The following is a 17,934-nucleotide window of genomic DNA, read 5'->3' as shown; positions in this document are numbered from 1 at the left end:
CTGGGAGGTTCAAAGCAGTAAAATCCTGTCTCTGGTTTCTTTTGAGAAAGATTCAGGTGAGCCATATGCAAAGGGCTCTGCTGCTTCACGCTGCCTTTCTTGTTCACATCTCTCAAAATGAAACATTTAAGATGCAATACACTTGGGTGGTGAAAAGGACAGAATGCTCCTAGCAGCAATTCTTCCTCATGAGAGCACTTGTCTAACATTTTTTAATCATTCTTTTTATAATTATTTTCATCCTGTGATACATGCTGGGAGCGCAAGACCTGGTACATTTACTAAAGCCTAAAAAGAGCAACTTGAAAGCAAAAGAAGAGACAATGGTTGTTTCAGACTATGACCGGTTTCTGCACTGATTGCAGGGGGTGTTCTGTTAAAGCTAAACGATGCTACACCTATAATTTGATGCTGGTACAAAAGCAGGACTTAGCTCTTAGTCTGCAAGACTTGAAATTTCGTGTACTTCACAAGACCAGCTTTCAATTCTAAGAAAATTTCATAAGTGCAATAAGATACCATTAACTTTTCAGTTAAGCAGTGAGTGCAATCAGGCATAGTAGATTATAATATTTAATTGTACGTAACCATACCGAGTGGTTTCAGACTACACTGATGTCTCTGCACAGCTTCATTGCTAAAACACTATGAGCTTTTGTGCAGCTTCTGCAATCTATTCAGCATAGACCCAGCCTATAAATAGCCACATTATTGAGAGGCTGTAAGAGGTTCATTAGAGGTTCATATGTGGCTCATATGTGGCAGCCATGCTGTGCTGATCTGGTAGCTACCGAAGAGCTGAAGCACACGGGTAGCACCCAGCACGAAGCTGCCCCCCCAGCTGCCCATCCAAGCTATCCTCCCAGTCACCCTGGGTGCAGTGCTCACAACGTGCACTGCACATCTCACCAGGTCCGGGCACATGTGTTGCTCTCCAGATGAAAGCAGGGCACGCAGCAGCTTGTGGTCACGCCGGCCAGGTCCCAGCACAGAGCCAGGATGCCGCCAGGGCGGGTGCCTGGGGCCGCAGGACATCCTGCAGGCCATACCTACCCAGCAGCGCGATTAGTCACCGTCTCGAAATCACACACAGGCATCAGGACGCTGCTGACTCAATAGGAAGTCGCTGGCTGAAATCAATGGGACTTCTCACACACTTGAAGTTACATGCTGAAAGTGTCTTAATCTTGTATGCTATATTCACATAACGGAGGGACAGAGAAAGAAAATGTCAGTAGGAACCGAGGGCTATTTTTTTCTGAAGCTACATGGCAAACAAATATAGCCATGAGAACCTGACTTTCGGTTAGTCTCAAGGGGTACTTTGCTATTTGTTGCGCAGCTGTCTGAAGTAGAGCCTCCCGGGTCTGGCCCTGGAAGTCAGGTAAATTAAAAGTGTGTAGGACAAAGTCCTGACTGCATGCAGACCTTATCCTTAGGCCTTCTGGATATTCCTTAGGAAGAGATGCTGAAATGCAAGGCTTCCAGTGTCATTCAAAACTATGAAAGAAGAAATATATATCACTCATTTTGTCTTTTTTATTCCTTTTAGAAAGAAAAATGCCCTTAGCTACTCAGCTGCTACAACTCGTGTATGTGTTTTCCACATTTCTCCCCCATTTCTCTGAACGATCAAGTTAATCATTTCAAAGTGAGAGAGTTATGCCCTTGTTACAGAACCTGAGTACTGGGGATGGAATAATCCATGTTTATTTCTGTGTAATGGATTTGGGAGGAACAGGGAGATATATAAAACTACGTGTAATATTTGAAAAATGCTGTTTAGGATGGAAAAATTATGGATGCAATATCACCCTATTCGCACCCAGCATCTCACAAATCTATATACATTTGTATACATTACAGAGTAGCAGCTGAGCCTTTAGCCCTCCTTGGGAAAACAAATCCAGACTGAAACACCCAAGGTCTCATTTTTAAGATTTTCCCAATATAAAGAATCACATACAAAAATATATGTAACGTAGCTCGTTAGCAGTAGCTCTGACACACCCACTTTCCTTGTATTTATTTATTAGAGGAACAATGATGCCATAATAAACACTGGCTGGGAGCTTTCCAACAGAACAGGTTTTTGTCAGCGAATGCTGATTTGTCGTAAGCAAAATGTTTCGCAGAAACGTATCTGTTTGGATGAACTTCCGCTGAAACACAGGCAGGTTTCCATCGCAAGCCTGCCTGATTTCCTGCCAGCTTGCCTGGCAGCTCTCCAGGCTCCACGGATCCGGGACAGCTCTGCATTAAACCTGGGATTCTTCCTGGTTTCTTTTTCTTTTCTCTATTGTAATTAGAGGGAAAAGGTCTTGGAAGAAATACACATTGGCCCTGCCTGGCTTTTTCTGATTGTTCAGAAGTAGGTGTGGGGTTTTTGTTGTTTTTTACAGTGATGACATCGCACAGCCCATCTTGGCTCGTTGCATGGGAGAGCCAGAATAGCTTTCCTCCCTGCTAGAGGTTAAACTGCCCTGGAAGTGAAATAAATTTCATGCCATACTGAGCTTCATTTCTGAGCACTTTCAGGAGACCTCCCGGTGCCAATATTGTCTCCTCCTCCCTATTTTCTAAAACACTTAATTGCACTGCGGTCTCTCTGAAGCAGCAGTCCTTCAGCGCTGTCTCCTTCGCTTGCTTCTCTTCAAGCAGTTTCTAGTGCAGAGGCTGCATCAACCTCTCAGGTGTCTTCTGGACACTTGTGGCTGCTGGACATTGCTGTGGACATTGGGTGGTTTCATGGTACCTTAGGCACTGAGATCTATTTTAGAAACCTGCTTTGGCAGCCAGCTGCTTGTGCTTTGGCTCTGCTGCTGCTTCCTGCTTTATCTGCCCCATCTTCACTTGGAGACAGAATATTTCCCTGCACTTAACTCTGAATCACCTGGGGGGTGGTGGTTGTTTCATTTTTCTCTTTATAGTGGGGTTATCTGAGGGCAGGACGTTGTGCAGGCGTGTGCCCAGCATCCTGGGTGCTCAGGTGAAGCACGGTGGGGATGTCAGGCGGCTTCTCTCTCACCTCGGGGCTTGGGCTGTAGGCAGTCAGCTTTATCTGCCTCTGTAATCCAGACTCACAGCTTCTAGCAAGCTCCTAATGATTTTTTTTTCCTCCTGCCTGTTTCATCAGTTGCTAATTTGTCTGTGCACTTGGGTTAAATTGGTCAAAACTGAGAAGACCCCAGCCTCTGGTAATTAGGTTGAACAGTCTTCCCAAATGTACCCACAACCTCTGCCTCCTTCTGCACGAATACCTCGTCCCTTCCTATACTGCCTGTCCTGACGTAGCCCATCAGTTCTTTGCTTATCTCTTCCTCTCTCTGTTCTTACCCTCTCTTCTCTCCCATCCTTTTCCTTTAAAAAATATTTTGCAGCCTACAATTAATGCACTTGGCTGAAGTCTCATTGGGCATATCAGGAAATTTTCCGGATCGCTCATGGGTGGAGTTTCCCAAAAGCATCAATCTGGTATTAGTGTTGTATAAACAACGGGCCTGCCAAACTCCAGACAGTGTGAGGCAGCCTCAAAACGTTGTGCCCCATTGCAGACTTCCACTTTGTTTGTGGATTACCTCCCACAGCAGAGACACCATGGTCTCTGCAGTCACACAGCAAGGAATGACCACGAGCAGAGGCAGGGATGGAGCTGGCTCTTGTTCTCTCTTTTCTTTCAGTACCATCAGCACTGCTTGGTTGCTGCCCGTCCAAGTGCCTGTGAAGAAGTCACGGCTGCTAACGTGGTTAAAAGTGCAGGCACATTTTCAAAGTTGGGTGTAAATTGCCCAGCTCATTTTTGCCACCTGTCGTGGGATAATACGATGTGCAATAACAACATTGTGTGCAGCACCTATGGGATAGAGTTTAAATTGGTACATTGTCTGCAGGAGAACTGTAAATAAATATTACAGCTTATACAGTACTAGTATGGCTTGACATACAGAATTACTTAGCTCATTTGGAAGACCTTGGTTGTGGTTGTGAAAGCAGTGGGCAAGAGCTCCTACAATTATGTAAACCACAGACTAGGAGTGCCACAGATAACCATCATTTCCTACATTACTTTTTGAAAGAGGCTGTTCTCACAAATTTCTTGAACTTTAACTGCCTTAACTGAAATTTTCTATTTTTGGTACCCATTTCAGGATGAAATTTTCAGGACATTTTCAGGTTTTTCAGAGAACAAGATAATATGTGATCCCCTTTGGATCTTTCCTGGAGATGTTCTGGCATCATCAATCGTATGGAAAACTGGTGGGGGTGATCTGCTGTAGGAAACACTTTTCCTGAGGACGCAGGCAGGCAGATCACTGAAAGCCACTGAAGAGAATGGCCCAGGTCAGACAGAAAACAGGCACAGTGGGACTGAGGCTAGCTCAGCGTGGAGTCTGAGGCTAGGATGAGGAGACAGAAGGGATCTGAGCACTGAAGAGCAAATGGGGATGCTATGAGATACCGTGGAGATAGAAGCAGGATCAAGGAGATTTGTAGTGCTGGGAGAAATCAAGCTTGTGGCAACAGGACGAAAGGATCCTGGTCCATTACGGCCAGTTTCCGACCAGTTTGCAGTGTGACCTCTTGCTTGACTCAACACCTGTAAAACCTGGCTGGTTCCCCTCCATCTGCTCATTTCCCTGCAGTGTGAGCGAGCATGGAGGATAGCACCCTGCCACAGCTGTTGGGGACTCCACCTGCTCAACAGGCATTGGTCAGCCTGCTGAACCTAAAAGCACAGGGGAAATACATACAGAGAAAACTATCAGAAGCTGTACCTTAAAGCAGTGTTACTAAGGCGACTCTGGAGAATTGGATTTCATCTCCGCATCTGTATCATCAACCTGGCAGCTGTACTCTGTGTAGGAAGCTGTGGGATGGAGATGTTAAAAGGATGGCAAGGAGGCGGATGTAAAACCCAAAACCTGGAGACTGCAAAGTTATAAGCAACTGTTTTGAATTCTTGGTTGAGATCTCAGAGATGCTACAAGGGACAAAACAACAGAATTTGAAGCAAGAGACAAATAATGAAAAGCAATTCTGTGATTACAGGTCCAGTCAATAGCTTTTATGTCAATAGAAAGATGAAGAGGAGTGGGAAGGGCCTTTGGAGGAAAATAATTAGTTCTGCATTAGAAATGTGAAAAACAGAAATGTGAAAAGCTGCAGGTGAAGCACTGGGACATGTTGACTGCTATTCTCCCTTAGAAAAAGGTTCTGCTGTCTGTCTAACTGTGGTTTTATGAACTGTAGACCATGTTTATCTGCGGCCCTTCCTATTTGATTTTATAATGGTGCATGCATCCTTTTGCATTTTTTAAAATCAATTTGATGCCTGCAAATTGATTTGCCATACAAACATCCTCTCCCTCTCCTGATCCGTTCAGCCTCTAATGATCAGCCCATGCTGCTTTCCTTTCACACGCTCCTGACCCTGCTGACTCCAAGGCATTCTCCAGCCTCCTAAGCATCCTGCAGCACTTTTCCCTTGCCCCCTTCCTGTCAGTGGTACTGAGTTCCAGGAGGCACCACCCCGAGTGCTGTGCCGGCTGCTGCACACCCGTTGAAGGCAGGAGGTCCTGCTGGCCTGGGGGATGCTCCCCGCTGCCTTCCCCTCGGCATCGATGGCGAGGTTGGGGCAGCATCCTCAGGTAGATGCCTGGGCAAGGGGAAGGAAACCTGCTCAGTCAGCTAGAACCTTCCACACTGGGTTGTCAAACACGCTTGTTCACTGGGGTGTGAAAGGGAAGCTGAGGAGAAGAGAAATGAGTTTGAATGCATCTTAATTGGGATTATGGGCATATGGCGTGGTGTTGTTTGTTTTCCTCTTCCTGCTCTGCAGTGGGGCTTTAATACCTTCTTCACACATTTGCCTTTATCTGTCATGTCAAAAGGGGAAACAGCAAGAGGGTTTTGTTTTTTTTTTTTTCTCCCCCTTCTCCTGGGCCATGCTCAGAGCCCCTCACTTCCCCTGCAACTTTGCTGAAGGAACAATCCTGATTTTCAGAAAAAGCACATCCAGATTGCAAAAGCGGATTAAACAGCTTCAAGTTATTTTTATTAAACTTTTCAGCTGCTCCTGGGAGGACTTTTGCTCATTTCCAGCAGCAGAAGGGGATGGATTCAAAGGGAGAGGGGGGACGTGATGTCCACAGTACCACAGGCACACGATTCCCCGGCAGCTGGATAGTTAGGTTTTATTGTTATGACAGTATATTTAGTGTTTTGTAAAATGCTACTTAGGGAGCCATTTCCCTTGATGTACAGCAGTTTGTTAGCTGTAAGATTCAGACATGAGCCTTTAATTATGCCTAGCATCTCTGCAAAAGCAATTTCAATTCTCTCCTTTGCCTCATGCAGCATCTTGGGATGCTCTGCTTTTGAATGTGGACAAGTTATTGTTTAACACAGCTTTAAATCACTACAAAGATGTTCTGTAGCATCCACTGGGAAAGCCTGCTCCCATCTGCCCTGTTTTCACACAGTCGCTCTGGGAATAAAGGCCAATAATCACAGAATTTTTGTTTAAAGGTTAAGCACAGAGAAGCGTACCTTCATATACTGTACAAGGTAATAGCAGGTGAAGCTGTGGCTCCGAAACATTTAAAGAGGAAACTATAGCTTAATATTAAGCATCTTTCTCAGCCTTCATGTAAGCCTCTTTCTAGTTATTTTCCAAAGATGTGTATGATGCAGTATAGGACTTATTTTTCTGAGGACTTACAGGGGACCTAGATGTGTCCTTAATGTCCACTTTAGAAAAAATATCTCTAGCACTGCTGAAGTCAGTCTGAATCTGCTCCTGCCTTCCCTGACACAAACCCTCTGTGGTAGAATTTGGGCAACTCACTGTGCCATGGCATCCCAGCTTGACCCTTATGCTAAACCTGTAGCTCCTAAATAAAAGTCAAGATGTTTATTTGTCTTCTGAAAAGATATATATATATATATAATGTCTTAGACATGCAGAAAAGGAAGAAACCTTTGGCTAAATGCAATTTGGTACTTCCTATATTTGATGCTCCTTATGTCTCCCAGTTTCTGTTTCAAATAATGATGAAAAAGTTGTGTTAAACTTACATCAAAGGAAAGCTGTGGAAGCAGAAACATGAATAACAAACACATGCATAATGTGATTCTGAACAAAGCAGCCTGTGTGGGGATAGGCTGCACAGGAACACATGTATGTCATTGCAGCATATTGCTAACACATGTAGGGGTCATCAAGATACGGTCTGGAGCAGTTGAGAGCCTTGTTTGAAGGCAAATTTTACAGAATCTTTGTTGGTACTGTGGCAACAACTGCACTTTACATCTTTATAGAGTACTTACCACAATTGTTTACGTGTTGTCCTGTGCAGGTTTCCATATGCAAGGATGCTCCAAAGGGAGAAGGTAAAGAAAATGAAGAAAATGTAAGGAAAAGTAAGTGTAAAGAATCACCAAAAAAAAAAAAAAAAAAAAAAAAAAAAAAAAAAAAGATAAACTTCTGAAAGTACTTTATCCACATTTTAAAAATGTATTTAAAATAATAATAATAATAATAAAATTGTAATGAATTTTACACAGCCAGATTCCAGTGCTTCAGAGCAGTTCAGCAGTTTTTCTTGTTCAGGAGTTCGCAGTATTTCCAGCTTTCCCAGTGAAACACGGAGCATGGCCAAGGGGCCATGACACTGCATGGGAATGAGAATGCATTTGTCCAGAGCAAGGGGAAGGCTCTGGATTTGGGGCCTTAGTTTGGAGTGCTTCTGCAGGAGCTGAGGACATGCTAGACTTTTGTAACGGTAACTCAGACTTTTTACTCTGGAAGTAATTTAACATTTTATACTTGCTTTGCAGAAACAGGTATGCCTGATGTTTGTTAGTAACACCCATGTTTTGGTTTGGTTTGCCAGCTGTCTGGAGTCCTGCACAGACACTATGTATGACATTGAATGCACTCCTGCTTTCCTTTACTGCAGCTCTGTTCCACCCTCCTTTATACCACTCTCAGATAGAGAGAACACCTGACTGACTGCTGGTCTTCACCACCACATTTATCAAATGTTCAGCACCCATAATACTGCAGCAGATTTTCAGCAGTGGGCAGCCATCAGCTATGATATTTACAGCTAGGCCCAAGCTCTCAAAAGAACTTGGCATGCTGCCCCAAATCTGGTCCCAGACATGGATGTGCAGTGCTTTCCGGCAGGAGTGACAGCCCTGATGTCAGGACTGGCCTAATTCTGTGCCACACGGAGGAATCACGTGGACAGCACGAAGGGGGCAGATGAGTGCCTTTCAGCCGTGTTGTTTTGGGATTGCAGTGCTTGCCATACCACGGAAGGACAGCAAAACTGAGGATGCAGCTGTTACAAAATGCTGGTTATGAACAGGATGAATCCATAAACACAATATAGGCTTTACATCAGGGAAATCGTGTGGCTGGCTCACTGCATGCAGTGATTGATATAAAATTAACCGCTCAAGTTTGGCATTTTATAGCTAAACATACTAAAGCAGGACTTTAAACCATGAGTCCCTAAATTACGTTTAGTGGATCTACAAAAGACACACAAGAAAACAAGACTTATGTTCACAATGTTGGGATCTTATATTTCCATCCATATCACCACTGAACAATGCTTTGAACTGCACAAATTCAGAGCAGTTTAAAAAATAAAAATAAAAATAAAAAATAATCAATGGAATAGAACCCTAATAAGCATTAAAACAGGAAGTTTGAAGATAATAACTAAAGTTATGGCCCAGGTCAGTGCCTGGGGATGGTCCCAAATCTCCCAGGCAGACCAAGGTGCAGCAGCTCAGATGTGGTGCAAACAGACAGGACAACACAGCCATGTACTACTGCTGGCACTCAGGGCCTGGCTTGGGGATGAGCTCTTGCTCCCCATCTGTATTTCGGTTCATTGGTAGCATGCTCGGGATGCCATCACATAGCCCTACAGCAAGTGAATGAACCCGCATCTTGCCTGAACGCTTGCACAGTATCCCACCACATGCACAGACTGGCTGAAACCCTGCCTTGCCAAGGTCAGTGGGAATATTGTCACTGACTTTGGTGCAGGCAGGATTTCCCCCCATGGACACACAGTTCCTCTCGGATGTATGTGCACGTGAGCATATGTATGTGTACACAAGCTTTACAGTACACAGTACTTACAGAAAGACATCTTCTCTCTTAAATGCTTTTCTTTGAAGTCATATTGCATTAAATTGGACCCTCACTATCACAGACAGTTTCTCGTGGCTTAGTGGTGTTAAAGAGCCCTTCTTGCTCTTGCGCTCTGCAATAACAATCAGGCTGGGAGGAAGAGGAAACGAGCAGCATAGCACACTCTGTACCTTCCAGCCACCAGCTATTGTTAAGAGCACATTGCTCCAGACAGAGTGGCAGCAAGGCACAGGGTGGGAAGCAGGTGTAACCTGCCAGGAACACCAGCCGAGCAGAAGCTGTTCTTTAATTCAAAGTACCCCTCCTTCTCAGCTGCCTGTTGCCACCAAATTGAAAGAGATTTTGCATTCCTATCACTCAACCCTTGAAAGCTTAACTAATACCTTTATGGAAAACCAAGAGCTTATTTTCTCATGTCAGTGCTTTGGTCATTCATCTCCAAAGTCAGTGCCCCAATGGAGGACTCCATTCCAGGTGCATAGACACGGCTGGCTGGGTTTGGGCTGCTTCTGGGTGACTCAAACCCCTAAACTCAACTACGGTGTGTCACTGGAAAACTAGTCTGCCTTTGCCAGTCACCCACACATTATAAATATCAGCGTGGTGGGCCTTGCCAGAGTGCGTGAAGCCAGCAGCCCAATCATTCAAACCCCTTCTTGGTTTAGTGGAAGAGTTACTGTCCTGCGGTGAAATACTAAGGCCTATTTGTGACCACATTTAGTTCACCATGCTCTTGATTTGCAGCCTGCATTAACACCTTGTTTTTGGATACCTGCCTCTTTGTTTGCTGAGCACTCACACACCATGCAAGGCAATATAAATGAGCACGTTCAGCTCCGCTGCCACATTGTAAACAAACGTGATGAAAGAGCATCCCGTCTATGCTTGCTCCTTCCCGTCATGACCTTATCTCTGCTCCCTGTTCTCCACCAAGCCCGGAGATGAAGTACTGCCTCATATGTACCCCACTCATGAAATTAATTCCCTGGCTGCCTCTTTGCTGTCCAGGGCTATCCATCAGCTGTGGGACACAGCCTGGCCAGGGGGTCAGTGGACCATGAGGAGGCCCAGCATTTTCTCTTCCTTACTAAGCATTTTCTCCACCAGGCCCTTATATTATGTCTTTTCTCCGTATACCTATTGGTTCCTCCTTTACCATGGCATCATTGCGGGGAAGAGAATCCACCCCCATCTCCTCCTATCCCTCATGCCACAGCTTCGGCTCTGGTCAGACTCTTCCTCATTTTCTTCAGAAGCTGGCTCAACACACTGCCAGTGCCGACAGATATCTCCCCCAGCAACTCATTCTTGGCTTTCTTTTCCTCTTCCCCAGCTGTTCTTGCATTACTCATGGGTAATACTGCCTAATTCCTGGTAGCCTGGCTGGAATGATGCTGAAAAACAATGGGAAAAAAAAAATCAACCCTCAGAAATCATCTTTATACCAAGGAAAACCCTCCTCTTTAAATAGCCCCTTTGCATTTGGAAGGAAAAATACAATTTTTATCTCATTAACATAATATTCCCCAGTCATCTGTACTATTGAGCTCTGTAGCTATTTTATGTTCACTGCTAATACATACATGTATGATTTAACCTGAAGCTGTAATGTATAGATTCACATTATAGGAAAAGGCCTGCAGACTCTGTACTAGTAATCACCTCAGCTTTATTTCACTCAGTGGTGACACTGGACAACAATAATTTGCAAGCAATTTTGGACTAAACAAGATACATCTTTCCCTGCACTGTGGTGGAAACCCATCCATCTGCGCCCCCGAGCACTGTCGTTGTCTCCTCATCTATCACTTCCCGCTTGTGGCATCACTTCATCTAGTCAACAGCAATTTGCCATCCACAGTGCCAAGAAACTTTGAAAACATTATGAATTTTATACCAGGAAAGGCCATAGGGTGCATTCTGTATGTTGAATGCCTCAGAAGCTGGTTCCATGCAACTCTAGCATTTACCCAAAATGGATGTGAATACAGTTCTGTGCTAGCTGCCTGTTGTTTTGGGGTTTGCTGCATTGTTTTTGAGCACTGCTATAACATACCCTGATAAATCTTCCTATGTTTTGCTTTGCACCTTTCCATTTTGCATCACTTATGTCAGATTAAGAAATGAAGAAGGGAGGAGGGAAGAAGACAACCCCATGAAGGACTGGGCTGGCATGGCATATAAATGCCATGATGTAAAGTCCACCTCCACTAACAATAAGTGCCCTTCTGAGAGCAACTGACTTGTCTGCCTCTGACAGAGGTGTAATGCTGCTAGCTGCCCTCCCTGAGTCTATTTCTCCTCCCAATACCTGGGCTGCCGAGCTATTCAGGGGACAGACAGTGCCCTTGGGATGACAATACCCCCCTTTGGCTCAGCCCAGCTCAGCAGGTACAGCCGGCTAGGAGAAACACCAGGTGAACATGACTGTGCCGTCCCCTGAGTCAGATAAGTCAGGAAGCAGCATGGCTGTGTCCCCACGAGGCTAAGCCTAACACTATCAGCTCTACATAGAGTTGGCTGTGAGGTGAGTGCACCCACTTCTGACACCATAAAGTGGCTGGGACATGGCTCAGAGAGACCGAGGCTGCCTCCAGCATGGGTCTGTTGGTGCAGAATCACAGAATCACAGAATTGTCTAGGTTGGAAGAGACCTCAAGATCATTGAGTCCAACCTCTGGTGTGCCTCAACCCTACACCCAGGCTGGCCCTTTTCCAAACCCCTGCAGTGCCAGTGCCACCACAGCGTGTGTGTCCCTTCTGAAGCCAGTGTTGGGGGGTTAACACACCCTTACCTAAGCCCACTCTGAGACTTAAAAGCTGTTGTACCTGTGCTGTCTCTATTATTTCCATCACCAGGAGTAGCCAGCCTCCTGTAAAGGAAATCCATATGCCATCTTGTAATGCTAGGAAAACTGACACTTAACCGCAGTAACGCCTGGGCTGACTGCTCCATCATGTCTTGCTGCTTGGGTACAGCAGATCATAGGTGATACATATCACTGGAGAGATGCTAACCCATCCTCTGCAGCTACCACCTTCACGGTATTTCTTTTTTTAACTCAATGCTCTAAATAGTGTACTTTAATGTTGGGTTTGATGAAAGCACTCATGTTTTTTATGTTCTGTCCACAAAAGTCAATGATCAAGAGGGAGTAGCAAGACCAGTGCTGATGGTCTCTGAGAATCTTCCCTCCCTAAACAGTTTGAGAATCTAGAATGTTAACTATGAGCTATGAGTCCCAGAATAGCCACTGAATAATTAAAAAATCAAGTTATATAAAATAATAAAAGAAAGTTACAAATGAACATCTTGCTTTGAAGCACTGTTTATAGAGATTAATAAAACATGTATGTATTTTACAAATCTGATTGGGGAGGGAATTTTTAATTTGTAAGAAAACTTGACACTACTGTACCTTGTCCAGATTGAAAGGGAAACGAATTTCAACATGTTGAAAATCTCACTAAAGTGGAAATTCCCAGTTCTAATCTGCTCTGAAGATCACACAAACAACATCTCATATTTTTTATGGCAGCAGATCAGAACAGCTTCATTCCTTTCTTCCATATGGCAAGGATGATGCAAAATAATATCTGAAGTGAGAAAAAAAATAAATCTGTGACTACATGAAATACAAAGAAAAAGAGCTTCATTGAAACAATCTCTTTGGAGCATCATCCTTCCTACCTCAGAGTTCCTCATCACAAGTCTGCCACAAGCTGTGCTAGGGTTTGCTTCTGCACCGCTGACAGCTAGAGATGCAGAATCTCAGCCATGTTTTTTCTCCACCAAAAGCGATTGGCATGGAATTGAAACAGTCCTGTGCTGTTTGGTTTGAGGTTCCTCTGCAGAATATAAAATCTGTCCTTCTAATATTTCAGCATTTTCTTTCAACTGAGTGGCTGGGCACTCAGTTTTCCTTTTAATTAAAGGAAAAAGAGCAAATTTGTGAAGACAAGGCAAGGATTATCCCCCCACCCAGGAGCACCTTGATGAGTAAGGAAGTGTGATGGTATTCCATTAAAACAGGAGCCACCTCCCTGTGTGGGACTGGTGGTGGCCATGGCCATGTCCTGCTGGGGACACCAGCACAGGGCTGTGCCTCCATGTGCCCCATGCCACCCGCACTGCCCAGCCAACCTTCACAGATGGCAACATCTCTCTGGCCACACTTCCGCTGCCCCAAACAGTGAGCTTTCTGCAGCAAAACAGCTGATGTGAATAGTCGTCTTTCATCCGTGAAGGCAGGCTGCGTTTCCAGGCATTCGCAGGGCACAGGGATGGCAGCCACTGAGGGAGAAGTACTTGAGCAAGCTGGAGATCCTGCTGGGCAGAACCAAAATAGCAAATGACTTCATAGCCCATTAAAGAGTAAATGTGCTAAAAGTTGTCCTGCACTAATGGCATCAGTCCTCCATGACTTCTTTACAAGAGTCTGGGGTGAACAATTAATTTGAAAGAATTAAATGTCCACAAACACACACAAAAAAAAGGCTTATAAGGTACACCAAAATGTGACAAACAAAAGCTACTACCTCTTACTCATTACAGAGTTATGTGGGGAGAAAAAAATGCAGAAATCTAAGCAACTGCCCTGAACTTGACATTTTTGAACATAAATGAAACATTTTTTTTCATGCTAGATCTCCAGTCGTGCTGTTTTTGTTCTGCTATTTTGACAATTTGTGAGATGAATTTGAGACCTGAGATATCTCACCCAATTTGCATGCATTTTGAGGACGAGTTTAAAGTATCTCTTTCTTATGGAGAAGGAATTCACTTTTTTTTTCTCTCTCTCTCTTTTTTTTTTTTTTTTCCCCAGTAATGTATTTCAGTACATGGTGCACTTATGTTACTTACCATCTTTTTTGAATCAAACCATCACTGCCTTGACATGTCTACTTAGAATTCATTTTTCTTAGACCAATGTAAATGAAATTATGTCTTTCCTTGTCCAAGGAAGACAAGAACATCTTGTAAGAATAAAGTTCTCAAGATCTTTCCATAGACATTCTTACATACACAATAGCAAAGAGGTTTTGTGCTCTGCGTGCATGGTTAGTTTGGAAGATAGAGGCAAACCGCAGTGTGCCACTACAGATACTTGAGTCATGTGCTATGAGCATGTGTATGAGAATGTGATAATTATGAAACCAGTGGACACAGCAGCTGGCACTTCTATCCATCTTGAGGAGATAAAAAAATTCATTCAGTTTTAATTTCACTTCTTGGAAATGGGAAATTTCCCTGATCAAAGCTTCTCCTATGCAATTCTTCATCTTAAGCAGTACAGAGCTGAAGGGTGCTGCAGGCCACGGAAAACGAGCAGTCACATGTTCTGTGCACAGTCACAGACATTAACAGTGACAAATCACCTTTCATCGATACTGAAGGAAAGAAGAAAATGCAAGTCCATTTTGTAATGAAACAGTATGCGAACTGAGCTGTGCCCAGCACATGTGGCTGCTGGAAAAAGCTTGAGCTTAGCTCTTCCCCTGAGGCCAGGCCAGGCCAGGTGGTGTCCCTGGGGACAAACAGAGCCCACACAGCATGAGTGAGCAAGGCATATGTCTGTCAGGCCCTGGGAGGTTCCATGAGCATAAAGCGTTGATCCTACAAGGGACAGAGCTGGAGCTCTGTTGGGTAGAGTCCTGGCAGCCATTTCAGGAAAGGAAGGTGCAGTTTGCAGTCTCTTCCTTGTCTGTATTTTCTATGTTCCTGTGGTGGTTCTACTCAGGTGGGCAGCCGAGCTCCACCACAACCACTCTCTCACTCCCCCTCTCCTCAAAGAGGAAGAGGGAGAAAATACAACACAGAGAACTCAAGGTTTGAGATGAGAAAGGTTTAATTAAAGGGAAAGGAAATGGGGAGAAAAAGAAACAATAGAAACAGTAAGTCCACGTGGAAGCACAGAGAGAGAGAAAAAAAAAAAAATTATTCTCTACTTCCCATCAACGAGTGCTGTTCAGCCACGTCCTGGGAAGCAGGGCCTCAAAACACATAGTGGTTGTTCAGGAGGAACAGCCCCCTCCCCCACGAGAGCCCCCCTTTTTATTGCTGAGTGTGACATCAGGTATTATGGAATATCCCTTTGATTGGTTTAGGTCAGCTGCCCTGGCAATGTCCCCTCCCCATCACTTGCCCACCCTCAGCCTGCTGGCTCTTGGGGGCTTGGAAGGAGTCCTGATGCTGTGCCAGCACTATGCAGCAATAGACACAACACTGGAGTGATATCGGTGCTGTTCCAGCTACGAGTGCAGAGCACAGCACTGTATGGGCTGCTGCAGGGAAAAGGTGACTCCAGCTCAGACAGACCCAACACAGTTCCTTGACCCACACAGTCATGTCCTGCCTCCCAAGAGGCTGCTCAGCAGGCTGAGAGTGCTGGGGGGCAGCCGGCCACCTCGCTGCTGCACGCTTGGAGCCTGGCCACCGCCTGGCCATGCACCTCTGTGAGCATGGGTCCGTACATGGAGATCAGTGAATTGCCCCAGTAGAAGCCATTTGGGAGCTTTGCAGATGGTGCAGTTTGCAGGTGCAAAATCAAATGGCACAAGTAAGCTGCTCATGAACCAAGACCAGCAAGCTCCTCAGCAGGGAGCACTTTGCATCAGGTGTGGGGGCCAAGAAGGTGTGGGGCAGCATCTAAGGCCAGCCGCAGAGCCCAGACCCACTGCAGGACGTGCCCTTCTACTGGAGGTTACACACATGGCGGTTCCTCCACACGGGCAAGGACAAGAGGTTCCTTGTCAGCCTAAAAGCAATACCCAGAAAAGGGTGGAGACTAATGTCTTTTCCATTATCTGCAGAGCTCGCACACAAGCTGTCCTCCCCTGCTGCTCCCTCCCAAAAGGACCGGCGCCTCTCCAGGCAGCCACCTGGCACCAGTGGCGGCCATGCTCCTGAGGGACGTAACCACCCCACAGGAGACAACTGGGGCAGCTGACGTGCATCACCAGGAATTTAGGCAAAGCTCAGGGAAAGCAATCCAGAAACCTCTGTGAATCTCGGATCAGTGCCTGCAAGACCACAGAGGCTTCACTGTTTTCCTCAGCGCCCCCCCCCCAAAAAAAAAAAAGGCTGCACCCTGCAGCTGAGCACAGAGATGTCTGTGAGCGAGAGACCTCTGGGTCTAAAGCCCCGAGCACCACAAGCAGCAACAAGGAACCAAGCCACTCGTCTGTCTCTCTTGGAGGGGCTGGGCCCTGTGCCTGAGAGGATGAATTTTCTCATGTTGGTGGGTTGTATGGCTTGCAGAGTCTGGTTCTGCCCACCTGTGAGTGCAAAGTGCAACAAGACGTTATGTCAGGCCTGAGGAGTACTTGGCTTTGGAGCACAACAAGGGGAGACCTGGTGCATTGGAGCTTGCAGTCCCCAGGCCTGGTGCTATGTACATGTCCCAAAATGGCCACTGTCACAGGTCTGGCTGATGGCAAGCAGGCTGAGATGGGAAACCTGCTTAGGAGCTGAGTCTGCAGATTCTTCTAACAAGGAGGGGTTGTCAACATGATGAAGTCTAAATATCAATATCCTAATTCCTCAAGATAGTATTTGATTTTAAAATTCACCATCGGAAACAGCAATACAAGGGGTTTTGTACTACACACTATGCTTTCAAGATTTTCTTTCTTAGGCATGAAGGCTAGAAAGACTCACTTTGTATATATAAAGAATGAGATTGTCATGCAATTACAAGACTTTGGGAGCTGAGGCTTAGCGGAAAACAACATACGCCATGAGATTCACACTAAAATTAGGAAACTGCTGTATAAATGCAGTATAGGTGTGCAGAACCACAGTAACTTTATCTTCAGTTTTGCAGTAGAAATTGCTCTTAAGCTTGCACCATGGAATCAGAGAATATCCCGAGCTGGAAGGGACCCACAAGAATCACTGAGTCCAACTCCTGGGTCCCCAGGGGACCACCCAAAAATCAGACAATATGTCTGAGACTGTTGTATTCATGCAAGAAACTGTATTTCCAGCAAGTCATAAATGACAATTCTTTAAGCCACCAAAGCAAGCCACCACCTGCAGAGCCCCCACTGTTGTCCCAAAGCCTGCATGCTACTGGAAGGAAGGCACACTGAAACCAGCCAGCAAGCGCCTCTCACAGCTGCCCCAATGCTACAAGCAGTTTGAACCTGGGGATATGAAGAACTCGTTCCCTTGTCTCCATATCAGGTTTTCAGATCAGCGCTCTTCCCAGCCTCTCCTCCTCCAGGCTGCTTGCAGTGTGGAGTGCTCTTTTCCTGTTTACCCTTACATGCCTTTTTATTACTAGGCGGGATTTTTTTTTTTTTTAAAGCACACTCAGGCGCCTGCTTGTTTTTTCTAAAGCTCTACGGGGATTTGTTGGCGTCTTTTGTAGCAGGTCATCCTGTTTTCAGACAAAGTTCCTGTCTTGTTAAAAACAATCATTTCTGGATGTCTCTGTATGGCTCCTGCTTTTAATCATCCTGAGTCCTTGAGCCATGCAATCCGCGCTCCAAATATTTAGGCTGTGTTTGTTTGTTTATAGCTAAAAAAAAAAAAAAAAGGAAAAAAGAAAGGAAAAGCTGCTGTGCACAGGCTATGGCACACTCAGGATGAAGGTTATGAGTAGCAGACAAAGTGGCGGCAGCAACAAGCCCCTTTCCCACCACTCACAGTGCCCTTGCTGCAGTCTGGCTACAGATGCCCCCACCTCGGACGAGCTGCGGGAGGGGACCAGCCCAGCAGGGCCAGCCCGTCTTCTGGGCTGGGTCCGTGCTCT

General features: G+C 45.4%; 2 long non-coding RNA genes across 2 annotated transcripts; one reads left to right on the top strand and one right to left on the bottom strand.

Moving 5' to 3' along the window:
• The first annotated feature begins 2,198 nt into the window (after positions 1-2,198).
• On the top strand, positions 2,199-5,798 carry LOC311430358. The gene is made up of 2 exons (XR_014688729.1): positions 2,199-2,371; positions 4,149-5,798. It is a non-coding gene; the product is annotated as an uncharacterized lncRNA (long non-coding RNA).
• Positions 5,799-8,569: 2,771 nt separating this feature from the next.
• Positions 8,570-17,430, bottom strand: LOC311428979. Its single transcript, XR_014687981.1, has 4 exons — positions 17,324-17,430; positions 13,320-13,502; positions 12,595-12,772; positions 8,570-10,569 (listed from the first exon to the last, which is right to left on the bottom strand). It is a non-coding gene; the product is annotated as an uncharacterized lncRNA (long non-coding RNA).
• Positions 17,431-17,934: the final 504 nt, after the last annotated feature.

The sequence above is a fragment of the Aythya ferina genome (genome assembly GCF_964211825.1).
Source record: "Aythya ferina genome assembly, chromosome: 1".
Taxonomy (NCBI): domain Eukaryota; kingdom Metazoa; phylum Chordata; class Aves; order Anseriformes; family Anatidae; genus Aythya; species Aythya ferina.
Note: the sequence above shows the minus strand (reverse complement) of the source record. Positions and strands in the feature narration are given on the sequence as shown.